This window comes from Saccopteryx bilineata, chromosome 3 (assembly GCF_036850765.1).
Source record: "Saccopteryx bilineata isolate mSacBil1 chromosome 3, mSacBil1_pri_phased_curated, whole genome shotgun sequence".
Classification (NCBI taxonomy): domain Eukaryota; kingdom Metazoa; phylum Chordata; class Mammalia; order Chiroptera; family Emballonuridae; genus Saccopteryx; species Saccopteryx bilineata.
In genome coordinates this window covers 110891111-110917715 of record NC_089492.1, presented here as the reverse complement: position 1 = coordinate 110917715, position 26605 = coordinate 110891111, and the positions used below count along the sequence as shown (strand labels likewise).

At 42.7% G+C, this 26605-nt stretch overlaps 1 protein-coding gene and 1 long non-coding RNA gene across 3 annotated transcripts in view; both read right to left on the bottom strand.

Moving 5' to 3' along the window:
* Positions 1 to 26605, bottom strand: part of SPTBN1 (spectrin beta, non-erythrocytic 1) — a 220764-nt gene that overhangs the window by 125949 nt on the left and 68210 nt on the right. The gene's annotated exons all lie outside the window — the stretch shown is intronic.
* On the bottom strand, positions 19599 to 26331 carry LOC136328693 (uncharacterized). Its single transcript, XR_010730089.1, has 2 exons — positions 26224 to 26331; positions 19599 to 19830 (listed from the first exon to the last, which is right to left on the bottom strand). It is a non-coding gene; the product is annotated as an uncharacterized lncRNA (long non-coding RNA).

Genomic DNA, 26605 nt, shown 5'->3' with positions numbered 1-26605 from the left:
GAACAAGATAGAGGGTGACGGAGGACAATCTGACTTTGGGTGATGGGTATGCAACATGATTGAATGACAAGATACCCCGGACTTGTTATCTTTGAATATATGTATCCTGATTTATTGATGTCACCCCATTAAAAAAATAAAATTATTAAAAAAAAAAAAAAAAGAAAAAAAAATAATAATCTGGAGATGTTTTCTCGGAACATATGTACCCTGATTTATCAATGTCACTGCATTAAAATTAATAAAAATAAGATAAAAAAAGACCTATACAAAGGACAATAAAAAAAATTCTTACATAACACATCATATAATTTCGAAATTCTAGACTCATTACACAGGATTCTAAAATAGACTAAATGCTAAAGTGACAGTTTTCATGAAAAGGAAAGTTAAAACGTCACTAAGGACCATCAACTCTGAGGAGAGTCTCACCAGAGTGGGTCGGAGTCCCCTTACCCTGCCCATGAGGCACATTAAGGGACCCAGCCTTCCTAGGACCCTGCTTGATGTTCCTGTCTGTCTGTCTCTCTCCCTTTCTCTCTTGCTGAAATCAATAAATTTAAAAAATATTTTTTTAACGTGAAATATTTTAAGAGTACAGTCATTTCCTCGTCCTTGGCTCCTGAGCCTCTGTCGAACAACCCAACGAGATAGCACAGCCTCATTCCCACAGGACTTTGCTAGGCAACCACTCTCTGGGCACAGGCCCTGAATAATTCATGGTCAGCCCAGTCACTCAGGAGTGCCAAGGCCCGCCAGCTGCCATGAAGTGGGATGTAGGCTCCCGGCTTTACTGTAAGAGAATTAAATACTATCAACCACCTCTGAGACCTTCTTTACTGAAACAGACAAGCCTTCCTTTTTTCTTTTTCTCCTTACTTCAAACCAGGAACTTCCCCACTAGATTGAAGGGTAACTTTTTACTCTAAGGAGTACAGGTCTCAAGTATACAGATGTGGTGGGAAGAAGTGACGTCCTCATACAAGTACATGGTCAGGATGTCACTGCCCAACTCAGGGTGAGGTGACACTGTCCCTGAGCCTAGATAGATGCTCAATCACTGTCAGTCCTCATTCCCTCCTCTTCCCTCTCCCTCTGTTGCAGCCATCACTGTCTTGGGCTTTCCCATCTCCATGCCTCTGCTCTTGGTGCTCTCTGGTCGAAAGTCCACTCATCTTTCAAGCCCAGCTCCAATGTCCCTCTTCCAGAAAGGCTTCCCAGATTATCCCAGTGGGGATGACTCCTCCTCCTCAGAAATCCTATACCAGTACACTGTCATCGTCCCCAAATCTGGCATCTATCATGCCCTGCCTTAGTGCATCAGTCTTATCTATCTAATGAAAATAATGGAATGTGCACGAGTTACATATTCAAGAGCAGTAAAAAGTAGACTCCAGTCTCTGCTTTTGACACAGACTGGCCTTGTGACCCTGAGCCAGTTAGTTCCCTGGCTTCTCGAATGCTTTCCCTAAAAACCAAGGGATCTGAACTAGAAAGGCTCTAAGGCCCCCTGGATATAATGCTCTTGGAAATACAATGTATCATTATCTGTTTTAGGGTAGATGCAAGTCTTATATAACCTTTGCTCCACGCCCCGTGGCCCTATGATCTCCTTGGAACTGTAGTTCCAAAGGGACTGAGCCATTTCAAAAACCTGAACAGAAGTCTGAAAACACAGCAAAGGAAAAGGAGGCATGGAGTGGCATGTCCAATGATACAGGGTAATTTACTGCATTACCGGAAACTAGAAACTAGGCCTTCTGAATTCCTGATGCCGTTCTCTCTTACAGGGCAAACCTGAAGGTAGAAGAAGCTGAGGTCAAAGGAAGGTGGCATGCATTTCTCCTGCCTCTGTCCGTGAAGTGGGCCCAGGGCTCGGAACCAGAGAAAGCTCTTCCTCATCCCCTCTTGCACCTCCCCTCCTGGCGTCCACTACCACGTGGGAGCCACACCTTTCCATGTTCTCTGCTATCCAACTTGTACTCGAGTGCCCAGACTGTGGTATGTGCAGCTCGATCTCAACCTCAACCTTCCAGCACAGAGCCGAACACGCAGTCAGACCCATTAAATTCTGTTGTTCAAAGACACTTTCTTAGTTTTCTGCATTGGACTTTTCTTTATTACTCTTATGATGTTTAGGGAACAGTTTACTCATAAAGCATTTAAAAAATTTTACAAATGAATTTATTCATTTTAATAGCAGGTAAAGAATAAAGTTAAGATCTGAGAAAGACTTCATGCCATACTCACCTGTAACCACCTTCCCACTCACCTTTTTATCATTTCTATCACCCTTTTAATTACCATCTACCAAGCAAAACACAAATTGTGACCATGATGGTGACTTCTCTCCACTATGCCTTATTTTAATAATATAGTAAAAGCTGCAGTAAAGGGTAGGGAGAAATTGGAGCCCTGTGCATTGCTGGTGGGAATGTAAAATGGCTCAGCTGCTGTGAAAAACAGTAAGATGGCTTCTTTAAAAAAATTTAAAAACAGAGCTACATACGATAGAGCAATCCCACATCTGGGAGTATACCCGAAAGAACTGAAAGCAGGACCTCAAAGAGATATCTGCACCACCATGGTCACTGAAGCATTAGTCATAAGAGCCAAGAGTTATAGAAGAAACCCAAGTGTCTGCACATGAATGAATGGGTAAAGAAAATGTGGTCTATGTATACAAATGAAATATTATTCAGCCTTAAAAAAAGAAAAAAATCCTGTCAAATGTACAACACGATGAACCTTGAGGATACTGTGCTAAGTCATACAAGGACATTATGAAATAAGTGAGTCCTCCCAAGAATGAGTACTGCATGTTTCCACTTACATGAGGGATCCAGAGCAGTCAAACTCATAGAAACAAAAAGGAGAATGGTGGTTGCTAGGAGCTGGGGGTGGGGATTGGGGAGTTGTCCAATGGATATAGAATTTCAGTTTTGCAAGAGGAGAAAGTTCTAGAGATTTGCTACATAACAATGTGAATATAGCTACCACTGCTAAACCATATACTTAAAAATGCTTAAGAGGGTATAGCTTATGATTCCCCCTCCCAATTAAACATAAAATAAAATTAAAAGTTGCAGCGAAGATTCAAGCACAGATCTAAAAACGTGGCAGATCTAAAGCCACGTGTTACGCGTCTGTGACTCTGAAGCTCAAACAAAACGTTTTCATGTGCAATCGACCAACACACTGATCTCTCCGACTCCTCCCTTCAACTCCCAAGAAAAAAATATTTATGGAAACCATGCAACTCTCATTTTTACAACAAAGGCCTAAAAAATGAGTTGTTGACTCCAATGTGCCTCCAGCCTCTCAACTGTGTACACTGCTATAGAGAAACCTCCACTTACCCCAAGAGTTACCACTAGTGTCCGGCCTGAGGATCTCTACAAGGCCAACCTTCATGAAATTGTTCAAAAACTTTATTTTTAAGTCACCATCTTTGGGGAAAAGTCCATGAAACACAGAAGCAATCAATTGGCAATTTAGGAATAGGCAGCAACACATCATAGTTTAGAGCAGGCATGTCCGTATTCACACAATTCGGAGGTGTGTGCCTGTACAGGCCCACAGGCGCATAGGATCTCCTTGGTTGATATGAAATGGGCAGGTTTTCCTTACTCCTAAGGTTTTGTGATACTCTACCATCCACTATCCTGAAAGATCTAGGCTTGCCCACCCAGCTAAAGAATAGTGGTATCCTACAATGTGAGTACATACCTAGTTTTCTGTGAACAACAATTTTAAGGCAATAAGGGTTCCATCAGCAATGGAATAAGGTTCTTACTGATTAAGAATATTGTCCTTCTGTTCTGCCTATTAAAGATTATTGAAGGGCAAATGGCAAAAATCATTACACAGGAAAGAAGCCTGTAATTTGAAGTGATTATAATCAAAGTCTTATTAATAATACTCTCCAAGAGCCTTCATTTCTGACTCATCAAACATAAAAAGTTAACAAGAAAAAGTCAACAAGGGACTAGGACTTGAGTTAGTCACTCAGCATTTATTATTTCCTGGTGAAGGACAAAGGTTGCTATCTTCCCGATACTCACACACAGTTTGTGTCTCCCTGTGCACACAGAAACCACAAGGCAAAGAGGCCAAACTCACTTTGGTAACCGCAGGAAGTCAGCCTGCTAACTCCCAGGAGCCCACACACTATCATAGAGTCCTAAGGGATCTTACTGTTTAACCAGCCCACCCCCTTGCTTTCCAAGTACAGAAATTGATGCTGAAAAAGGTTAGGTGATTTCTCCAAAATCGACTGGCCAGATCTTGTGACCACAGTAACAGTACTGACAATGGCCCCCTATCTGATGGCCACTTTAGTAAAGGCCATAAAAAGGCTTTGTGATCTAAAAAAAAGTTTACCCTAGATTTAATGTCCATCTTTTGGCTTTTCATTAACAGAACAGCCATGGAATAGTGGGCATGTTAAATAAAGTACCTGGCTACTACTGTTACTTGGCGGGGGTCTCAGGATACCTTCACTTATTTAACTTCATTTATTTAATTTCATCCTCCCATAAATAAAAACATACTCCTTTCCAAAAACGTTTTTTCAAGTTTTTTGTGCAACTTACCAACACTCATATCTATGATACATTTTATGTCTCCACATAAGATAACTCATATTGCCATTATCCTTTTAGTATACTATTTAACACAAATAAATGTTTGACCCTTTTTGATATAGGTCAACAAGCCTCCCTTTTTATTTTTAAAAACTTTTTTATTGATTGATTTTTTTTAGAGAGAGAGAAAGGGAGAGAGAGAGAAACATTGATTTGTTGTTCCACTTATTTCTACATTCACTGGTTGATTCTTTTTTGATGTTTATTTATTGACTCTAATGAGAGAGGAAGGGAGAGATAGAGAGAGACAGGAACCCTGACCAGGGATTGAAACAGCAACCTCTGTGCTTTGGGATAATGCTCCAACCAACCAAGCTATCCAGCCAGGGCACTGGTTGATTCTTGTATGTACCTTGACTGAGGATAGAACCTGCAACATTGGACCAATGCTTTAACCAGCTGAGCTAGTGACAGGGCAACGGGCCTCCCTTTTAAAACCGGTTATACTTCTCTCATGCTTGAGAGACAAAAGAAAGACTAATATAAAATACGATTTTTACTCTCAGTTTTCCTATTAAATATAAGTACTCTTTGGCTCTACTGGGAAAGGTTTTAATGAGCTCAGTCACCACTGATGTCATCAAATGAGTGTTCAATCCTTAAAACAAACAAAAATTTTGTTTTAATATCTGTCCCTCCAACAATTCTAATCTTGTAAGTTTATTCAAGGGATCTCAAAGTCTTACTCATAATTCTCTAGTATGGAGTAATTATAGGGAGTACAACATTTTCTTCTTTGATGAGTTAAAGAGCATCTTTCAGAGACCTACAAATGCTTAAAGACTTACTAATACTTATGTGAAGAACAACAATTTCCAACAGTTGGAAAAGGCAGGTCAAAGACAGGCATCAGAGGCTTTCAATTACCACCCTGGAAGGCAGGGGCCTCTGATTTATGGTACCACGAAAGCAGGCAGGCTGGGGCAAAGAACCTAACTTAGAAAAATCTCAGATTGAAATCTGAGACATGGCTACGGCCCCCTACCAAAGACTGCTCTCAAGATGATAGTAATATTTTTAGAATCCTCTCCAAGATAAAAGTGATATACAAATTTTGAATATTATAAATAATCCCCCTGAAAAACCTAGTAATATTTCTCCTTCATTATCCCCTGATACCAAGTACAGCTGTTTCAACAGAGAGGACGAGAACACTAAAGCTACATAACCCCCATGAAGGTTCCCTTCTCCCAGTCCAGCCAGCCTGTCCACCTATGCCGAGCACGTCCCCTTCTCCCAGTCCGGCCAGCCTGTCCGCCTATGCCGAGCACGTCCCCTTCTCCCAGTCCGGCCAGCCTGTCCGCCTATGCCGGGCACGTCCCCTTCTCCCAGTCCGGCCAGCCTGTCCACCTATGCCGGGCACATCCCCTTCTCCCAGTCCGGCCAGCCTGTCCGCCTATGCCGAGCACGTCCCCTTCTCCCAGTCCGGCCAGCCTGTCCGCCTATGCCGGGCACGTCCCCTTCTCCCAGTCCGGCCAGCCTGTCCGCCTATGCCGGGCACGTCCCCTTCTCCCAGTCCGGCCAGCCTGTCCGCCTATGCCGGGCACGTCCCCTTCTCCCAGTCCGGCCAGCCTGTCCGCCTATGCCGAGCACGTCCCCTTCTCCCAGTCCGGCCAGCCTGTCCGCCTATGCCGGGCACGTCCCCTTCTCCCAGTCCGGCCAGCCTGTCCGCCTATGCCGGGCACGTCCCCTTCTCCCAGTCCGGCCAGCCTGTCCGCCTATGCCGGGCACGTCCCCTTCTCCCAGTCCGGCCAGCCTGTCCGCCTATGCCGGGCACGTCCCTTCTCCCAGTCCGGCCAGCCTGTCTGCCTATGCCGGGCACGTCCCTTCTCCCAGTCCGGCCAGCCTGTCCGCCTATGCCGAGCACATCCCTCTCCCTCCAAGGGCTCCAAGTCCCCCTCTCCCATCTCCACCTCTCCTGCCCTCCATTCCTGGCCATGTGCAGGGAGAAAAAAAAAATCATTCTCTTAACTTCCATTCCAAAAAATGTTTAAAAATATTTCTTATTGTACTTCCTCCTAAATCATCCTTCTCAATAAATGTTCAGAGTTAAATTAGTCTTTTTAGTGCTTTTCTGCCTCCCAGGAAAAGGCATGGATGCCCTCTGAACATCACAAAAAAGGTACAGATCAGCACTGTCTTTAGGCCATAACACGTGCCCTTTGGAGGGTCCTGCTCTTCCACTTTGACCTCCAATCTTCCCACCTTGCATTAGTATAATATGTCTCAGTATAGAAGACCTCTTTGCAGAAGGAGAGATAAGCCCTCTCTTCAGAAGATATATATATATTTTTATAATAAAATGTTATAACACTTCATGGTACATCTGTGTGTATGTACACAGTCAGCCAGAAACCCTGCACATTATTTTGAGCTCTCTCAACAGTCTGACAAGGTGGATATTATAATTCTCAGCCTGTAGAAGTAACCTGCCCACTAACTTACAGTTAAGCAGCCGAGCAGGGATTTGCTTTGGGACCCCAGGCCTCTAAAGCCATTCTTCCTATCTCAGCACCAGCCCTGAGACGGTCCTACGCGGACCTCTAAACATGCATGCGGACAGGCAGAGCCACAGGGATCATACAGTTTCTAAAGGCTGGAAAGAATAGACTAGTATGAACTAAGGAAAACGTGACATAATCTTGAAAACTGGAGGCCACGTGATTGAGTCTTACAGATCTGTGACCAAAATACACCACACAACTCTCACCTACCCAAGTATATGGAACCCGGAAGACTTAGCATGAGGCATTCTATAACCCAAACCATACTCATGCTCCTCCCCCCGGCCTTTCCCGTTCCTTCTACAGCCCACTAAAGAGCAAGTTCTAATTCTAATTCAACAGTTTAAGTCTCTGCTCTCTTAAGCCCCTGACCACTGCCTCAGTTTAGGACCCTCTCATCTCTTCAGGACAAACATGAGTCTCTGAAAACAGCTTCCCTCCCTCCAGCCATTCTCCTTGCTGAGGTTTCCTCCCCGGTGTCCCCAGCAGTGTCCTACCAAGACACAAGTCGGATCAGATCCCCCCACTCCCTGAACCCACACCAGTTGTTCCCAGATGAAGTCACAGGGGCCTCAGGACTCCTAGTAGTGGAATCCTAGTGGAGCCCATTGTTTCAACCAAGGTAATTTGAACTTTGCCATTTTACATACTGAGGTAACAAATAAAATTTTATTTGAAAATAAAAATTATCCTGTGTTAAATGTTAAAAATCACTGGCCAAAAAGATAAAAGCTAAATTCACAAGCATGCATTCAAGGCCTTTTGTGTGCGCTCCTAATACCTCTACCCTGAGCTCTCTGCACTCCTCCATGTGGCTCCCTGAGAGTGCCAGGTACCACCATGGCACCCCTTGCTCGGCCAAGAATCCCATTCCATCTATGGGCATTGCCTCCCTTCTGCGGGAACCATAAATCTCTTCTGCTGACCACAGGCTTGTTTTCACCCAATCTCTCATCTCTGTATTTCCTTTCTTTGTGTGTGGCAGAGTCAGAGAGTCAGAGAGAGGGACAGGTAGGGACAGACAGACAGGAATGGAGAGAGATGAGAAACATCAATTCTTCGTTGCGGCTCCTTAGTTGTTCATTGATTTATTTCTCATAGGTGCCATGACTGGGGGGCTACAGCAGACCGAGTGACCCCTTGCTCGAGCCAGCGACCTTGGGCTCAAGTTGGTGAGCCTTGCTCAAACCCAATGAGCCCGTGCTCAAGCTGGCAACCTCGGGGTCTCGAACCTAGGTCCTCCACATCCTAGTCCAACGCTCTATCCACTGCGCCAGCACCTGGTCAGGCCCCTCCATCTCTGTATTTCTAACACTCATCACAGTGCCTGGGACTTAGTAGGTTCTGAGTATATATACCACACCTTCATTCACTAACAAGTGAATGAAACAAGAAAAATCAAATACCACCTCACTCTAATAATCATGATTCACAAAGCTTAAAAAGAGGAACTGCTTAGATGTGATTATTTATTTATTTATTTATTTAGCAAGAGAGGGAGAGAGACAGACAGGGACAGACAGATAGGAAGGGAGAGAGATGAAGAGCATCAACTCACAGTTGTGGCACTTTAGTTGTTCATTGATTGTTTTCTCATATGTGCCTTGACCAAGGGGCTTTAGCCAAGCTAGTGATCCCGTGCTCAAGCCAGCAACCTTGGGCTTCAAGCCAGTGACCTTTGTGCTCAAGCTGGCAACCATGGGGTCATATCTATGACCCCATAACTCAAGCCAGTGACCCCACCAGCTCAAGCTGGTAACCTCAGGCTTTTGAATCTGTGTCTCTCAGCATCCCAGGCTGACACTCTATCCACTGTAGCACTGCCTGATCAGGCTACATACAAGCATTTAAAAAAGTGGACCAGAGGCCTGACCCATGTTGGCGCAGTGGATAAAGTATTGACCTGGAATGTTAGGTCGCTGGTTCAAAACCCTGGGCTTGCCTGGTCATGGCACATATGAGAGTTGATGCTTCCTGCTCCCCCCCCTCTTCTGTCTCTCTCTCTAAACTGAATAAAAAATAAAGTGAATCAACTATGAGTTGATGCTTTAAAAAACAAACAAATAAATAAAATAAAAAAGTTTACCAGAATAGACAATATCAGGGCATCTCATGTACCATAAGTAAACACTACTTTGTGAAATTTAAATACAAGTGGATACACACACAACTATCCAACATACATAAATATATGTACTAGGTTGCCATGTAAACTAGAGTTCGTACTGATACTGTGCTCAAAATTATTTTCTTTCAAAATCTTAGGCCAGTTATAGATTAGACAAGTGATTCTCAAAGTGTGTGCCAGGGAGCATTGGCACGTCCTAGATTTCCAGGTGCGCCCTATCGTATCCCAGAGAAATATGTGCCTGTTGAAATCGAAAAAGATATAATGAGATGGAAGAATATACCTTGTTCTTGGCTAGGAAGAATAAATATAATCAAGATGGCTATATTACCCAAAGCAATATACAAATTTAATGCAATTCCCATCAAACTTCCAATGACATTTTTAAAAGAAATAGAGCAAAAAATCATCAGATTTATATGGAACTATAAAAAACCCCGAATAGCCAAAGCAATCCTAAAGAAAAAGAATGAAGCTGGGGGCATAACAATACCTGACTTCAAACTATATTATAGGGCCACGACAATCAAAACAGCATGGTATTGGCAGAAAAATAGACACTCAGACCAATGGAACAGAATAGAAAGTCCAGAAATAAAACCACATATATATAGTCAAATAATTTTTGATAAAGGGGCCAACAACACACAATGGAGAAAAGAAAGCCTCTTCAATAAATGGTGCTGGGAAAACTGGAAAGCCACATGCAAAAGAATGAAACTGGACTACAGTCTCCCCCCTGTATAAAAATTAACTCAAAATGGATCAAAGATCTAAACATAAGACCTGAAACAATTAAGTACATAGAAGAAGACATAGGTACTCAACTCATGGACCTGGGTTTTAAAGAGCATTTTATGAATTTGACTCCAATGGCAAGAGAAGTGAAGGCAAAAATTAATGAATGGGACTACATCAGACTAAGAAGTTTTTGCTCAGCAAGAGAAACTGATAACAAAATAAACAGAAAGCCAACTAAATGGGAAATGATATTTTCAAACAACAGCTCAGATAAGGGCCTAATATCCAAAATATACAAAGAACTCATAAAACTCAACAACAAACAAACAAACAATCCAATAAAAAAATGGGAAGAGGATATGAATAGACACTTCTCCCAGGAAGAAATACAAATGGCCAACAGATATATGAAAAGATGCTCATCTTCTTTAGCTATTAGAGAAATGCAAATCAAAACGGCAATGAGATACCACCTCACACCTGTTCAATTAGCTGTTATTAGCAAGTCAGGTAATAGCAAATGTTGGAGAGGCTGCGGAGAAAAAGGAACCCTCATACACTGTTGGTGGGAATGTAAAGTAGTACAACCATTATGGAAGAAAGTATGGTGGTTCCTCAAGAAACTGAAAATAGAACTACCTTATGACCCAGCAATCCCTCTACTGGGTATATATCCCAAAAACTCAGAAACATTGATACGTAAAGACACATGCAGCCCCATGTTTATTGCAGCATTGTTCACAGTGGCCAGGACATGGAAACAACCAAAAAGCCCATCAATAGATGACTGGATAAAGAAGATGTGGCACATATACACTATGGAATACTACTCAGCCATAAGAAATGATGACATCGGAACATTTACAGCAAAATGGTGGGATCTTGATAACATGATACGAAGCGAAATAAGTAAATCAGAAAAAAACAGTAACTGTATTATTCCATACGTAGGTGGGACATAATAGTGAAACTAAGAGACATTGATAAGAGTGTGGTGGTTACGGGGGGGAAGGGGGAATGGGAGAGGGATAGGGGGTGGGGAGGGGCACAAAGAAAACAAGATAGAAGGTGACAGAGGACAATCTGACTTTGGGTGGTGGGTATGCAACATAATTGAAAGACAAGATAACCTGGACTTGTTATCTTTGAATATATGTATCCTGATTTATTGATGTCACCCCATTAAAAAAATAAAATTATAAAAAAAAAAAAAAAAAAAAAAAAAAGAAATATGTGCCTGTTGGGGACCAAAAAACCAATAGGGTTTTTGCAGTTTAGATTTTTGGGGGACAGAGGTGTGGGGAATTGGCTGTAAGCTGACAGTCTGCCCAATCCCCCACCTCACTTGCCTGATTAGGTTGCAAAAGGCTGTTAAGCTGTGGTGCTGGATTGTTTTTGTTTTTACAGAGACAGAGAGTCAGAGAAAGGGATAGATAGGGACAGACAGACAGGAATGGAGAGAGATGAGAAGCATCAATCAGTTTTTCGTTGCGACACCTTAGTTGTTCATTGATTGCTTTCTCATATGTGCCTTGACGGGTGTGTGTGTGTGTGTGTGTGTGTGGCTACAGCAGACTGAGTAACCACTTGCTCAGGCCAATGACCTTGGGTCCAAGCTGGTGAGCTTTGCTCAAATCAGATGAGCCCGTGCTCAAGCTGGCAACCTCAGGGTCTCGAACCTGGGTCCTCCGCATCCCAGTCCGACGCTCCATCCACTGCATCACCGCCTGGTCAGGCTGGTGCTGGATTGTTGACACTACCCCTCATGTTCCCCGGAAAGACTGGAGGCAAGTTTCTTCTACCCTTTGTTTGATATAAAGTTAAGATGACATGCATGGTGGGGGTTTTCAGCATCCAACACAATTAAGAGTAAAAAGAGAGGAATTCTTCAATGTATTGACGAGGAAATGAGAATCTGCCTTTCAAAAATATGCCCAAACATTGAAGAAATCGCTAGGACACATCAGGCTCATGTTTCTCACAAACACAAGAATGAAAAAAACTTAACACATTCGCGCCGGGACCTGCCGAATTTACTAAATCTTACTAAGAATGTATCTATAGCCCTGGCTGGTTGGCTCAGTGGTAGAGCGTTGGCCTGGCATGCGGGAGTCCCGGGTTCGATTCCTAGCCAGGGCACACAGGAGAAGCGCCCATCTGCTTCTCCACCCTTCCCCCTCTCCTTCCTCTCTGTCTCTCTCCTCCTATCCCGCAGCCAAGGCTCCATTGGAGCAAAGTTGGCCCGGGTGCTGAGGATGGCTCTATGACCTCTGCCTCAGGCGCTAGAATGACTCTGGATGCAACAGAGCAGCGCCCCAGATGGGCAGAGCATCATCCCCTGGTAGGCATGCCAGGTGGATCCCGGTGGGGCGCATGCGGAAGTCTGTCTGACTGTCTCCCCGTTTCCAGCTTCAGAAAAATACACACACACACAAAAAAGCCTGATCTGTGGTGGTGCAGTGGATAAAGCGTCGACCTGGAAATGCTGAGGTCGCCGGTTCGAAACCCTGGGCTTGCCTGGTCAAGGCACATATGGGAGTTGATGCTTCCAGGTCCTCCCCCCGTCTCTCTCTCCTCTCTCTCTCTCTCTCCCCCTCTCCTCTCTAAAATGAATAAATAAAATAAAATTAAATTTAAAAAAATACAAAAAAAGAAAAAGAATGTATCTATATAAAAAGATAATTTTTTTGTTTTTTTTTATTTTTTAACCCCTTTTTTATGAATTCTAACAAGCATAACTCAAAAAATGTAACATAAAAATGTTTTTTAATGTCAGAATAAATTTAATTTTGCCGTATTTATTTCATTTAATTATCAAAAAAGCATGCTTGGACTTGATATTTTTTTCTTTAATATTTGACTTAATTATTATAACATATTTCTCAGAAATCTGTATATAGTGCGCCTACAATTATTTGTAGGATTTTAAATGTGCCCCGACTTCAAAAAGTTTGAGAACCACTGGATTAGACCAATACAGGAAGTCCTACAGGTTTTAAAATATGAGAAACTAGCCTGATTAGGTGGTGGCACAGTGGATAGAGCGTTGGCCTGGGATGCTGAGGACCCAAGTTCGAAGTCTCAAGGTTACCAGCTTGAGCGTGGGCTCATCAGCTTGAGCGCGAGGTTGCTGGCTTGAGCTCAAAGGTCACTGGCTTGAAGTCCAAGGTTGCTGGCTGAGCAAAAGGTTGCTAGCTTGAGCAAGGGGTCACTAACTTGGCTGTAGCCCCCCTGGTCAAGGCACATATGAGAAAGCAATTGGTGAACAACTAAGGTGCCACAATGAAGAACTGATGCTTCTCATCTCTCTCCCTTCCTGTCTGTTTCTCTCTCTCTCTCTCTCTCACTAAAAAAACAACAACACACACACACGCACAAAACAACAACAACAACAAAAAACACACACATGAGAAACCATATCCTCCATGATAGAATTCAGGTTAGATAATAATGCTGTTGCGGTGTGCCAACTGAAATGGTTCTCTAAACATGAGGGAGTTTAAAAATAAAAAGACCTAGAAGTGGACACTCCTGAAGATTATGGCTCATTAAATGCACAAAGAAAGCCCCACAAGCACACCTGTTAATTCAGTGCTGGGGTTTTGGGTTTCGAATTAGTATCAAGTATATCCTCCAAGCTTGCCTCCCATCCATCCTGTATTTCTCAAGGCAGTCTTGAATGCCTCTACATTATTTACAAGCATCCCCACTACTAACACTGGCCTTCCTTCAAATGCCTGGAGACAATACCAGGGATGGTGTGTGCAGCGGAGACGCTGGAAGCGCCACACTAACCCTCTGCAGAGCAACCAGTTCTGGATATAAAGATTTGTGTTTTCACAGTAGAGACATATAAAGGGCTAACAGTCTTGGTCTGCAAACTTACTTCTCCAAAATCAGTATATAAAACAGCTTTGGGAGCTATCAATCCATGGAAATGTCAAAGCCACATCCCTGGCTAGAGAAAAAGGTGAAAACTGACCACAGGGCCAAGCTGACTAAATGACATGGCAATGGCACCATAGATTTAAGAAGTTAATAGGTTGTTTTTGTCTCCAGTAACCACAGAAGAAAAGGCTTAAATCACATATCAGTTAAAACAACAACAATAACAACAGCACTCTAGTCTGTAGCCTAAACTGAGACAGATGAATAGCCATTAGCTATTGTAGGACTTAAGCTGTTACAGGAAATGGACGTTTTTTGTTCCTTTTTTTTTTTTTTAGATTTTATTTATTGATTTTGAGAGAAGAGGGAGAGAAAGAAAGGGGGGGGGGGAGAAGCAGGAAGCATCAACTCATAGTAGTTTCCTGTATGTGCCTTGACCAGGCAAGCCCAGGGATTCGAACCAGCGACCTCAGCATTCCAGGTCGACACTTTATTCACTGTGCCATCAGAGGTCAGGCAAATGGAAGTATTCTAAGAACAATATACTACAATTACAGCCTTCCATTTCCTGTCATATTTGGCCACCATGCTCACCAAACTCCCTATGTCCTTAAAGTCACAAAACAGAATTCCAGGAGGAAAACTGTGGCCTGCATTTATAAATTTGTAACGAACTATTAAATTAGCAAATGCCAATTGCACATCCACTCAAGGTTAGAGATGACACAAGAAAACAGGCAAGATGCAGGCAGATTTATGAGGGGGTGCCTATTTAGAGATGTTCCCTTCCCCAAACAGCATCTACAGGATCCAAGACACAGGCAAGGAGAAGAGGGAAGAGGTCTAGAAATACTGTAGTGAAGATAGAGTGGACACAAAGAAATCTGCAGTTTTGACCACAAAGGGTAAAATCCTAGGGGCAGACACTTGCAGCACAAAAGGAGGCAGAAGCCAAACTGAGAGGACTGCGTGAAGAACATCCCATCAGCTGTGAGACTGGCTCACAACACCCCAAACTTACAAAAGCATCGCTGTAATGTAACACTGGTTGGGAGATCAGATACTGTAAGAATGAAAACCTTGAAAGGCAAATATATACCCTTCAGTGCCAAAAGATTAAACTCCAGGTTCTAATAATCAACTGGTCCTGTTCATTATTAGAGGGGGAAAAAAAAGGTGTTTTCAACAATGTACACAGAAAGCTCTAGCTGGGTGGCTCAATGACAGTATTGCCCCAGTATGACGATGTTGCGGGTTCGATCCTCATTCAGGGCACATAGGAGGAGCAACCAATGAGCTCAGAACTAAATGGAACTAAGTGGAACAACGAGTTGGTGCTTCTCTCTCTTCCTTCCCATCTCTCTCTCTCTCTCTCTCAAATCTATGGGAAAAAATTAAAAATAAAAATGTACGCAGAAAATATCTCAAAAATATAATGTATCAAACTTTTAAAAGGAAGTATCTTTAGGGATGGGGTTGGGCTTAGAAAAGGGGAACCATTCATGTTCCACTTTTGTAGTGTCTGGATTTTCTCTTTTTCATGATGCTCTGCATTGTAATGTACAATGTAAAAACACCTAATTGCATTCAGGCTTAGGTGAGATGCTGTAAGAAATATTACTTATTGTCACTGTCTGTGAGGAGTTCAGTAATCAGCTAGAGAGAAAATAGGGTCACGCCCACCTTAAGCACACACAGGAGGTGAGACACAAGGGAATAGAGTAGAGAATAACAAAGGCCAAATAAAAGGTCAGTGTGGACTACACAGGCAAGATGGCTTGATGGGGCCCCCCTTCTCTCTCTCTCCCCTCTCTAAAATGAATCAATGAATAAGTAAATAAATAAAAATTTTTAAAAAGATGGCTCCATGGAGTAGCAGGGGGCTCAGGCTAGAGGTAGTGGAGAGGGCCTGGGTTTCCGAAGGTTACAGGGAAGCGCAATAAGTAACATGTAATGAAGGCAGGGAGGGCCTGGGGACCTGGCTATGGCACAGCATCTCCCTGAATCCGTTTCTTTTTTTTTCTTTTTTTTTTTTTTTCTTTTTTCTGAAGCTGGAAACAGGGAGAGACAGTCAGACAAACTCCTGCATGCGCCCGACCGGGATCCACCCGGCACGCCCACCATGGGGCGGCGCTCTGTCCACCAGGGGGCGATGCTTTGCCCATCCTGGGTGTCGCCATGTTGCGACCAGAGCCACTCTAGCGCCTGAGGCAGAGGCCACAGAGCCATCCCCAGCGCCCGGGCCATCTTTGCTCCAATGGAGCCTTGGCTGCGGGAGGGGAAGAGAGAGACAGAGAGGAAAGCGCGGCAGAGGGGTGGAGAAGCAAATGGGCGCTTCTCCTGTGTGCCCTGGCCGGGAATCGAACCCGGGTCCTCCACACGCTAGGCCGACGCTCTACCGCTGAGCCAACTGGCCAGGGCTGAATCCGTTTCTTAAGATGCCTGCGGACACAATCGTGTGGCTAATAAAGCAATTTCACATATATGTTCAACAAATAAGGAGTCTGCAGAAATTTAACCCTGTGTGGCAAAATCTCTAACAGCCTCACCCAGTAAACATGTGTCCATCATTCAATTATGTCACTGCCTTAGGGCCCTGAAAATTCACAAGTGTGAAGGAAAGAGGTCAAAACTCAGAGCTGAGCAAATTCCCTTAAAGATTCCCTAACGGTAGAAAATGGACATTTATCAATCAGAGAACCAGAAGGCTAAATAAGGCTCAGGTTTTTGAGAAGCGTCACCACGCTTTTATGTAACACTGTTGCATTCATTGCTTTTCCCAATGAAGATTACATGTGGGTGAGGAACATGTTAATATGGTACTTACATCATCATGTTGCTAAAATATTTGGAATGACACTCTATTACTGGCCACCTGTCATACTCTTAAGAATGGGACTGATCCTGGAGGCCCCAAGAAGAAGAAATGGGAGGGACTATTCCCCAGTGTCAAAATCACCACATAAATTCATGAAGTAATAATTTAGGTGTAAAGGAAATATCTTATTAGAAGAGGCATATTCTGAAGACTGAAATGCTAATGTTTCTATGTTTCTCTTTGTTTTGGAAGATCTTTAATGGAAGCTGTACATTATTGGTTGCCTTTTTTCTTTTTTTTAGTGAGAGGAGGGGAGACAGAGAGAGACTCCTGCATGTGCCCCAAGCAGGATCCAGCTGGCAAGTCCACTAGGGGGCGATGCTCAGCCCATCTGGGGCCCTAGATCCATTGCAAATGGAGCCAGCTTTTTAGCGCCTGAGGTGGAGGCCATGGAGCCATCCTCAGCGCCTGGGGCCAACTCTCACCAATCTGAACCCTGGCTGCAGGAGGGGAGGAGATGAGAGGGGGGTGGGAGAGAGATAGAGAGATAGAGAGGGAGAGAGAGAGAGAGAGAAGCGAGAGGGGGAGGGGTGGAGAAGCAGATGGGTGCTTTTCCTGTGTTCCTTGACTGGGAATCAAACTCGGGACTTCCACACACTGGGCTAACACTCTATCACTGAGCCAACCAGCCAGGGCTGCTTTGTTTTTTAAAGGTAACAAGTAGTCAATGGGGAACATCACCTTGCCATTTTATGAAGTAGTTTTATGTCTGAATCAAGAACATCAATCTATCTGAAAAGGCGTCGTGAACATTTATTGTCATCTGCCCAGCACCCACCATCTTTTTGCAGTACAGTTCCATGTGGTTCCAGGGAGAGCTGACAGTTTCTTCTATCCCTCCACACCCCACACCACAGTTCACTGGTTCAGGAGCAGCCCCCAACCAAGGCCTAATAAATTATAGCCTACCCATCAAATACCCCCCCCCCTCATGTTTCCAACTGAAACTAGAAAAACAGGGAACTGGTAAATAACAAAGCCCATGGGACAGATGACAACCCTATTTCCTGTCATCTAGAAGGCCACCTACAGTGCAGAGACAAAAGCAAGAAACTGAGAGATAGAAAGCCTTCATTTCTGTTACAGGGCCTGTCTGCACCTAGCCTTTTCCTCAGATTGTGTTTATCCTCCTTTAATCACACAAGATACTCCAATGTTCTTTTCCCAAAGTTCTAATAATATAAAGTACCTCTGTTCCCCACACCAGAATTCTGCATTACAAATGTGAACCATAGCCTCCAACTGCCAGCCAAACACTCTCTAGGCTGTGGATGGATGGGGCTGGTATGTTTTAAACAACTGGCTTCCTGCTCTTCACCAATGTTGTGAATACCTCCTCTAAAGACAGATAAACATTTGTAAGTATCCAGTTGTTCATAATCTGGTTTACAAAGATTATCTGGGCAAATCAGAACCCCATCTCCATGCTCAACCTCACAGAAATGTAAACTACAGAAAACCAAGACATTGAGTCATTTAGCTATAAGGTCAAAAAAGAAAAGATTGGCAGGATATGGAGTTCGAATTACAGTACACCAAAGCCATGTGTGAGCTGAGTTACAAGGTCGCAGATACTATTACTCTGCCAAGGGCTGCTATGAATGGGGCACACAGCCCGTCTGGAAGATGATGAACGTCCCCAGCCCTATACAGCCTCAGTGACCAATAGATTTCTGGGTCCTATTCATCTGAAACATTGCGATAACCCTCCATTTCTCCTCCCCTGCCCACAGCACACTTATCCTTTTTTATTCAGATAAGAGAATCTCTGTGCCCGACAACCAGAAAAGACTAACCAAAAATAACTCAGAATGCAGGCTTCTTTTCAGAGAAGCCAATCAGTAGACACAGACCAACTGTTTGTTACTCAGGCCCCTTTCATCTGATTACTATTTAATGTGATCGTGTCGAACGACTGATGAATCTGCAGTTCACTAATCAAAACCATTTTCTTGACCTGTGGTGGTGCAGTGGATAAAGTGTCGACTTGGAATGCTGAGGTCACCAGTTAAAAACCCTGGGCTTGCCTGGTCAAGGCACATATGGGAATTGATGCTTCCTGCTCCCCCCCTTTGCTAAAACAAATAAAAACAAAACAAAACAAAAAACAAACATCTTATTTAATCAAGTTGGTATCAAAACCACAACGTATTTTAACAAACTATTTAACATCTACCCAGCAACATTTTTCTCTACGAATAAGAAAATTAAATTGAACAGTATAACTAAAGATGGTGGTTAAATAAAACCTCAGATATATAAATGGTATTGTTAATATAAAACCTACCTCATGACATTTTCAGTTCATTCTTCTGACATGTTCTATTTTTAAGTATATAGGACTTTATAAATGCCCTGTATATAAATTATATTTTTTAGTTTTATTTTCCTGTGTTGTTACCTGCTCACAGGTTCACTTTGGTAGAAAACTGGCAAAGGAGGTAAACTGTATAGTAAACTTAATAAACACAACAAATATGACCATATGAGATACCAATCACCCACCAAAAGGCTTTTTTGATGACCATATCCAGGTACATGAAAAAAAAAAAAAAGAAGCCCATGTATGTCTACAGTGCTTTCAGATGCCTACAATGGATCTCCCATCTGTTCCCAGGCAACTGCCAAATAAAAATCACAGTATTATGATGTTGGTAGCTCTCACAGAATTTCTCTGTTCTTTTCCACTAATTTCTACTACTATTATTTGTATAAGAGAGCAGAGGGAGAAATGAGGAACTGATACATTCTACAACATAGATAAACCTTAAAAACATTTTTCTAAGTCAAGAAAAGTTGCAAAAGACAACATATTGTATGATTCCATTTATTTTTTTTTTAATTCAGTGAGAGGAGGGGAGGCAGAGACAAACTCCCACATGCGCCTTGCCCAGGCTGAATCCGGCAAGCCCACTAGGGGGTGATGCTCTGCCCATCTGGGGCGTCGCTCCATTACTCAGCAATCAGAGCCCTTCTTAGCGCCTGAGGCGAGGCCACAGAGCCATCCTCAGCACCTGGGACCAACTCGCTCCAATCAAGCCATGGCTGCAGGAGGGAAAGAAAGAGAAAGAAGAGGAGAAGGGTGGAGAAGCAGATGGCCGCTTCTCCTGTGTGCCCTGACTGGGAATCAAACCCCAGACGTCCACATGTCAGGCCAACACTCTACCATTGAGCCAACCAGCCAGGGCCGTATGATTCCATTTACATGAAATGTTCAGAATAGGCAAATCCAGAGTCAGAAAGTAGATTAGGGTGAGGGGAATAAAGAGAAACAGATATATGGTGACAGAAAATGATTTGACTTTGGGTGATGGGCACACAACGCAATCAATAGTTCATATGCAATAGAGATGTTTACCTGAAACCTATCTGTTCTTATTGATCAATGTCACCCATTAAAATTAATTTCTTAAAAAATAATAAAAAAAAAAAGAAAAGAAAGTAGGTTAGTGGCTGCCCGGGGCTAGCAGGAGGTGACAATGGGAAGTGATGACTAATGGGTATGGCATTTCTTTTGGAGGTGATAAAGATGTTCTGGAACCAGTGGTGACTGCACAACTAAGTATATTAAAAAACCACTGAATTGTACACTTTATGGGGTAAATTTTATGATATGCAAATTATATAAGAAATAGATGGGGACAGACACACACACACAGGGTGCCAGAAAAAGCGTGAGAGGAGAAAAATCTTAAGTGTTCCCTTTTTTGCTAATCCTAAATTCACTCATAAATCAACCCTAACATTTATGAGATTTTCTCATAGAAATGGTGAATGGAGTTTTTCAAAAGTAAGAGACTGACTGAAGGAAACTCTTCCAGTCAGGTGGGAAGAGTGAAGACAAAGGCCACGGGTGACGAGAGAAGTGTTCTGAGGTGGCTGAGGAATGGAACTGGGCTCTCGAAGGCGGAGGGCAGGAACATGGGATGGGTCAGGAAGAAGCAACGTGTGTGCTGAAGAGGTCTGATGAAGGAGAGTATCCCTTGCCTCGCCTACTGAGGGATTTCAGCCAATGCTGAGGTGTGAACAGAATGTGAAGAAGGTAAGGAACAGCAGCAGGAATCCAAGCTGACTTCAAAAGTGGGGAGGAGGGTCACTAACTGCAGTGAGGAGGAAAGGAAGGGAAAGAAACTCGACCCAAAAAAAGAAGAAAAAAAAATCCCTGCATTCCTACAGTTAGAGAACTACTGAAGTTATACATCTATAGCAAATAAATTGAGGGTGTAATCTGGGGCTACATTTAATGACCTAAACAGATCTTCGACTCAATAGCTTCCATGAACCTCTTTGATATGAAATGCTCTTTCAGATTCAGATTTCACAAATAATGGGTGGTGTGCTTCATATGCACTAGGGACCATGTCACTCTGACAAATAATCGTAAATAATGCACAATTTAGGGAAACAGCCTCAAGAGCGAATGAATGAAATAATGGACAGCTATTAAATCCCTGTTAATCCTGACTGTATAAATCCCTTCCATCATGCAAGAAGCTTTTCCCTCGGGGCATAAAAGTGTTCCATCTGAATGGAGCTGTGGGTATGTAAATAAGAAAAGCTCTAGCTTAATTTTTGAGGAATGATTCCAAGCTTGATGTAGAATGTCCTGTTGAGAAGCGGAAAGCTGACTTGCCATTTCAATGAGGAGGTCCTCGGAGATTGCAGCCCAGCCTCTTCAGCCCCAGAGGAAGCTGCAGCAGCTGTTCCAGGGCCCAAACCCCAGTCTCCCTCTCTGCAAGTTCCAATGTCTTTACATGACTTGACCCATCTTCTCAAAATTTATTTCCTCTTGTGATCAATCTTTACTCTCAATGACAAGAGCATTAAATGTCTATATTACTTTCTTGGCACTTGCATACAAGCTTAGTTAATGTTTCGTGTAAATGGGTTTTATTTTCCTACTTAGACAATTCCAGACCATGTTTCATAGATCTCTTTAACATATTCAATAGCAAGCTGGTTCTGTACTTTTACAAGAACTAAGTCAAATATAATATTTATATATGTTTATTTTGAAAGGGAGTAGCTGATGTGAATAAACAGTCTTACTCTATAAAGTGTCTTTAAAAAACCCACCATGATATAGGAGACCATAAAAAATATAAAGCCAGTATCTAAATCACCTAATTAAAAACTCACGATTATAGAAAAAAATTTACATATATCTCTTTCTTTAAAAAAAAGGGTAAACTTAAAAATTGCTTATCGTTTTAAAATACCGTATTTTTGCTCCATAAGATGCACTTTTTCCCCCCAAAAGTGGAGGGGGAAATGCCTGTGCATCTTATGGAGTGAAAAATACGGTATTTTTTTTTTTTTTTTTTTTAATTTTATTTATTCATTTTAGAGAAGAGAGAGAGAGAGAGAGAGAAGGGGGGAGGAGCAGGAAGCTTCAACTCCCATATGTGCCCCGACTGGGCAAGCCCAGGGTTTCGAACCGGCGACCTCAGCATTCCAGGTCGACGATTTATCCACTGCGCCACCACAGGTCAGGCAAAATACGGTATTTTATTAAAAATTTTAACACATTATTTGGTTCAGAATTTTTTTTTTCTTATTTTCCTCCTTAAAACCCTAGATGTATCTTATGGTCAGGTGCGTCTTATGGAGGGGAAAATATGGTAAGTTTTCCTCCGTCTAAGTGCAAGTCTCTCTGTCTGGGTATTAAGGAAATAATTTAAGCACAGAACTTAAATGACAGCGTGAAATGTGCAGTCAACTGGGAGAAAACGATGGCAAGTTCTGCGTTAATTCTCAGTGCACAGAATCCAGCTCTTTTCCTCCTGAGAAAACCCTGTGCCTGAGTATTTTTATTTATAACCACAAATCCTTTTTAAGATTTTTTATTTATTAATTTTATATAGAGAGCAAGGGGTGAATGAGAAGTATCAACTCATAGCTGTTTCACTTTAGTTGTTCCCTGCTTGTTTATTGCTTGTCGTATGTGCCTTGAACTGCGCAAGCCCAGGGTTTCGAACCAGCAATCTCAGTGTTCCAGGTTGGTGCTCTATCCACTGAGCCACCACAGGCCAGGCTAGCTGCAGAATTTTTTTTAGGATACAGTTTTCAAGTGTCTGCACTAATTTTACTTAGCACTAGAGAGATAATTTATGCACAGAGAAATTTTTTGCTCTCTTGGAGATTACAATTTAAAAGGCCCAGTGATGGAGGCGGAAAGGGAGGATCTCAATCACTTCCACCTCAAGCAAGATCCACCCAGGCAGAGGCTGTTGTGAAGCCAGGGATTATAGGAACAATGCGTTCCCCCAGCCAGCAGACAGCACTATACTCAGTTTGGGCAGAACATTAAGCTTTCTTACATGTCAAGATATCAAAACATAAACTGTGACCTACTTAGTAAGGGAAAGGAAAAACTAATATTTTAAAGGAGATATTTTCAGTTTGGTGGGAATACTCAAGGATAATAGGATTTGAATATTAAGTGACAGCACTTAGCCATGTCCCTGTCTCTCTCAAACTGTACCATATGCATTAAAAATGCAGATTCCTATGCTCCCTCACACAATAGTGAATCTCAATTTATGGGGGCTGGTGGGCCCTTGGAATATGCATTCTTAACAAGTGTGATATTGTTGTCTACATCCAAAAACAGTGTGGAAGTATTCAGCTGAAAGAGCAGAGTGTTGCCCGACCAGGCGGTGGCGCAGTGGGTAGAGTATTGGACTGAGACTCAGAGGACCCTGGTTCGAAACCCTGAGGTTGCCAGCTTGGGTGCGGGCTCTCCAGCTTGGGTGTGCGGTCACTGGCTTGAGCGTGGGATCACAGACATGACAATAGGAGAAGGGTTTTTTATTTATACTTAAGAAAACTTTTTTAGCCTGACCTGTAGTGGTGCAGTGGTGCTCGAGCGTCCATTGACCTATGCTGAGGTCGCTGGTTCAAAGCCCCGGGGCATGCCCGGTCAAGGCACATACAAGAAGCAACTACATAAGCCCTGGCTGGTTGGCTCAGTGGTAGAGCGTCGGCCTGGTGTGCAGGAGTCCCGGGTTTGATTCCCGGCCAGGGCACACAGGAGAAGTGCCCATCTGCTTCTCCACCCCGCCCCCTCTCCTTCCTCTCTGTCTCTCTCTTCCCCTCCCGTAGCCAAGGCTCCATTGGAGCAAAGCTGGCCCGGGCGCTGGAGATGGCTCTGTGGCCTCTGCCTCAGGTGCTAGAATGGCTCTGGTTGCAACAGAGCAACGCCCCAGATGGGCAGAGCATCGCCCCCTGGTGGGCATGCCAGGTGGATCCCAGTCGGGCGCATGCGGGAGTCTAACTGCCTCCCCGTTTCCAGCTTCAGAAAAATACAAAAAATAAAAATAAAAAATAAATAAAAAGAAGCAACTACAAGTTGCGTTTCCCTTTCCTCACTCCCTTCCGTCTTTCTTTCTCTCCTCTCTCTAAAATCAATAAAATCTTAAAAAAAATAAAAATTAAAAAATAATTTTATTCATTGATTTTAGAGAGAGAGATAGGAAGGGGTAGAGAGAGGGAGAAAGAGAGAAACATCAATTTGTTGTTCCATTTAGTTGTGCATTCACCGGTTGATTCTTGTATGTGCTCTGAGAGGGGATTGAACTCACAACCTTGGTATATGGGGACAATGCTCTAACCAACTGAGCTACCCAGCCAGAGTTGGACTGTTCGTTTTTAAAATAACTATTTGACTAACGAATTACTCATCAAAATTTAAATTCACATTTAGTCAAGTGGCCAACCTCTTACTGCTTCATAAATATACACAAGACCAAATATTTGAAGAGTATTTTAAAGTCCATCTGTTCAGCAGGATCTACAAAGTTTTAACCAATAAAAGTGTCTGTGTGAAAGCACCAGAGTTGCACTGTCCAAATCAGTAGCCATTGGCCACCTGTGACTACTGACCATGTGAAATGTGGGTAGTAAAATACATACTGGTTTTCAAAGACTTAGTATAAAAGATATAAAGTATTTCATTAATAACATTCTCTACTGATTACAGATAGGATAATATTTTACAGAACTTTAAAAAAGATTTTATTTATCCATTTTTATTAGAGAGAGAGAGAGAGAGAGGAAAGAGTTAGAACAGGGGGAGGAGCAGGAAGCATCAACTCCCATATGTGCCTTGACCAGGCAAGCCCAGGGTTTTGAACCGGCAACCTCAGCACTCCAGGTCTCAGCATATCCACTGCACCACCACAGGTCAGGCTAGAGAATTTGATTAACTGAAATACCTAACTTAGAAAACTTAAAATGGGCTAGTATAATATTTCTTTTGGATAGCACAGATAAGGATAAAGTAAGTCACTGCTTTACCTAATTAAATTCTTGGTCGCTCAAATAAATGCCTATGTTTAAAGGGAGTATGGTCCATAAATAAGCCATGACTAATTATTTACACTACACATGCAATGTAAAGATACAACTAGGTGCTTTTACCTCATTTTTCTACAGTTATCAGTTGTCCGTGATGTACCCATAATCATGTAAACTCAAGGTCAATTTCTTTTGCCATGTCCATAGCTTAGCAGAAGGGCTCTTATGAAAAATTTTAGCTCATAAATGTTGATGAGTGACAAATCCCAAAGTAATTTCATTTTTAATTTGTCCTTTTTTTAATGCTCATTCATACACAAGCTTTCTCCTACCATCTCTATATGCCATTATTTTTTAGGAATAAAATATTTTATTATTATTCAGCCCTGGCCGGTTGCTCAGTCGGTTAGAGCACTGTTCCAATGCACCACGGTGTGGGTTTGATCCCCAGACAGGGCACATGCAATAATCAAACAATGAATTAAGTGAGTGGAACAACAGATCAAGGTTTATCTCTCTCTCATGTTTCCCCTCTCTCTAATATATATATCAGAAATAAACACTAATTTTATTTTATTTTTTTAGTGAGAGGAGGTTAAGCAGAAAGACTCATACATGTGCCCCAACCAGGATCCACCTGGCAAGTCCACTAGGGGATGATGTTCTGTCCATCTGGGGCCATTACTATGCTGCAACTGGAGATATTTTTTTTAACACTTGAGGTGAGGCCATGGAGCCCAAGGCCAACTTGCTCAAGCCAATCAAGCCATGGCTGCAGGAGAGGAAGAAGAGGAGAGAGAGAAGAGAAGGAGAAGGAGAAAAGAATTGAGGTGGAGAAGCAGATGGTCACTTCTCCTGTGTGTCCTGACCAGGAATCAAACCAAGGACCTCCACACACCAAGCCGGCACTCTACTACTGAGTCAACTGGCCAGGGCCAGCACTAAATATTTTGGTGCATATCCTCCCAACTTTCTAAATTCATTATTTATGAGTATTAATGGAAAAATAATATCAATTCTAGTTACTTTATCAATATTTTCAAGGTAAATATTGTACTTTTCAAAAGACAACTTTTCCTACTTCCCCCAAATATAACCTATAACCATACCCACCCATCACTTACAAAAGAACACATTTACCTTTTACATTTCTTGAAAAGAATAAAGGTTTTACGTTTTAGTGTAATCTCAAATAAAATGCTGGTTTCCCAAAAGCCCAACCTCTTTTGAATCACTTTCTTTATCACCACATGTGCCACCCTAGACTGAGGCAACTTGGTCAGAGGTCAGGAATGTGGGTCTGCCGTAACGGGCTGTGGGCAATCATTTACAGAACGCACAAACATCGCTTCACAGCCCTTGCCTCCAGGCTGAATCAGCATGCTGTGCTCTCTCTGCCTCACAGCACGACCGTCCAGTGCTCTTCTCACTTCCCTCCTGAACTGTAAATGGTGGCCTGTTGGATTTTAGTAGTATCTCACCAGCCTCGGGCATATAAGACCTTCCTACATGTGGCAATTGT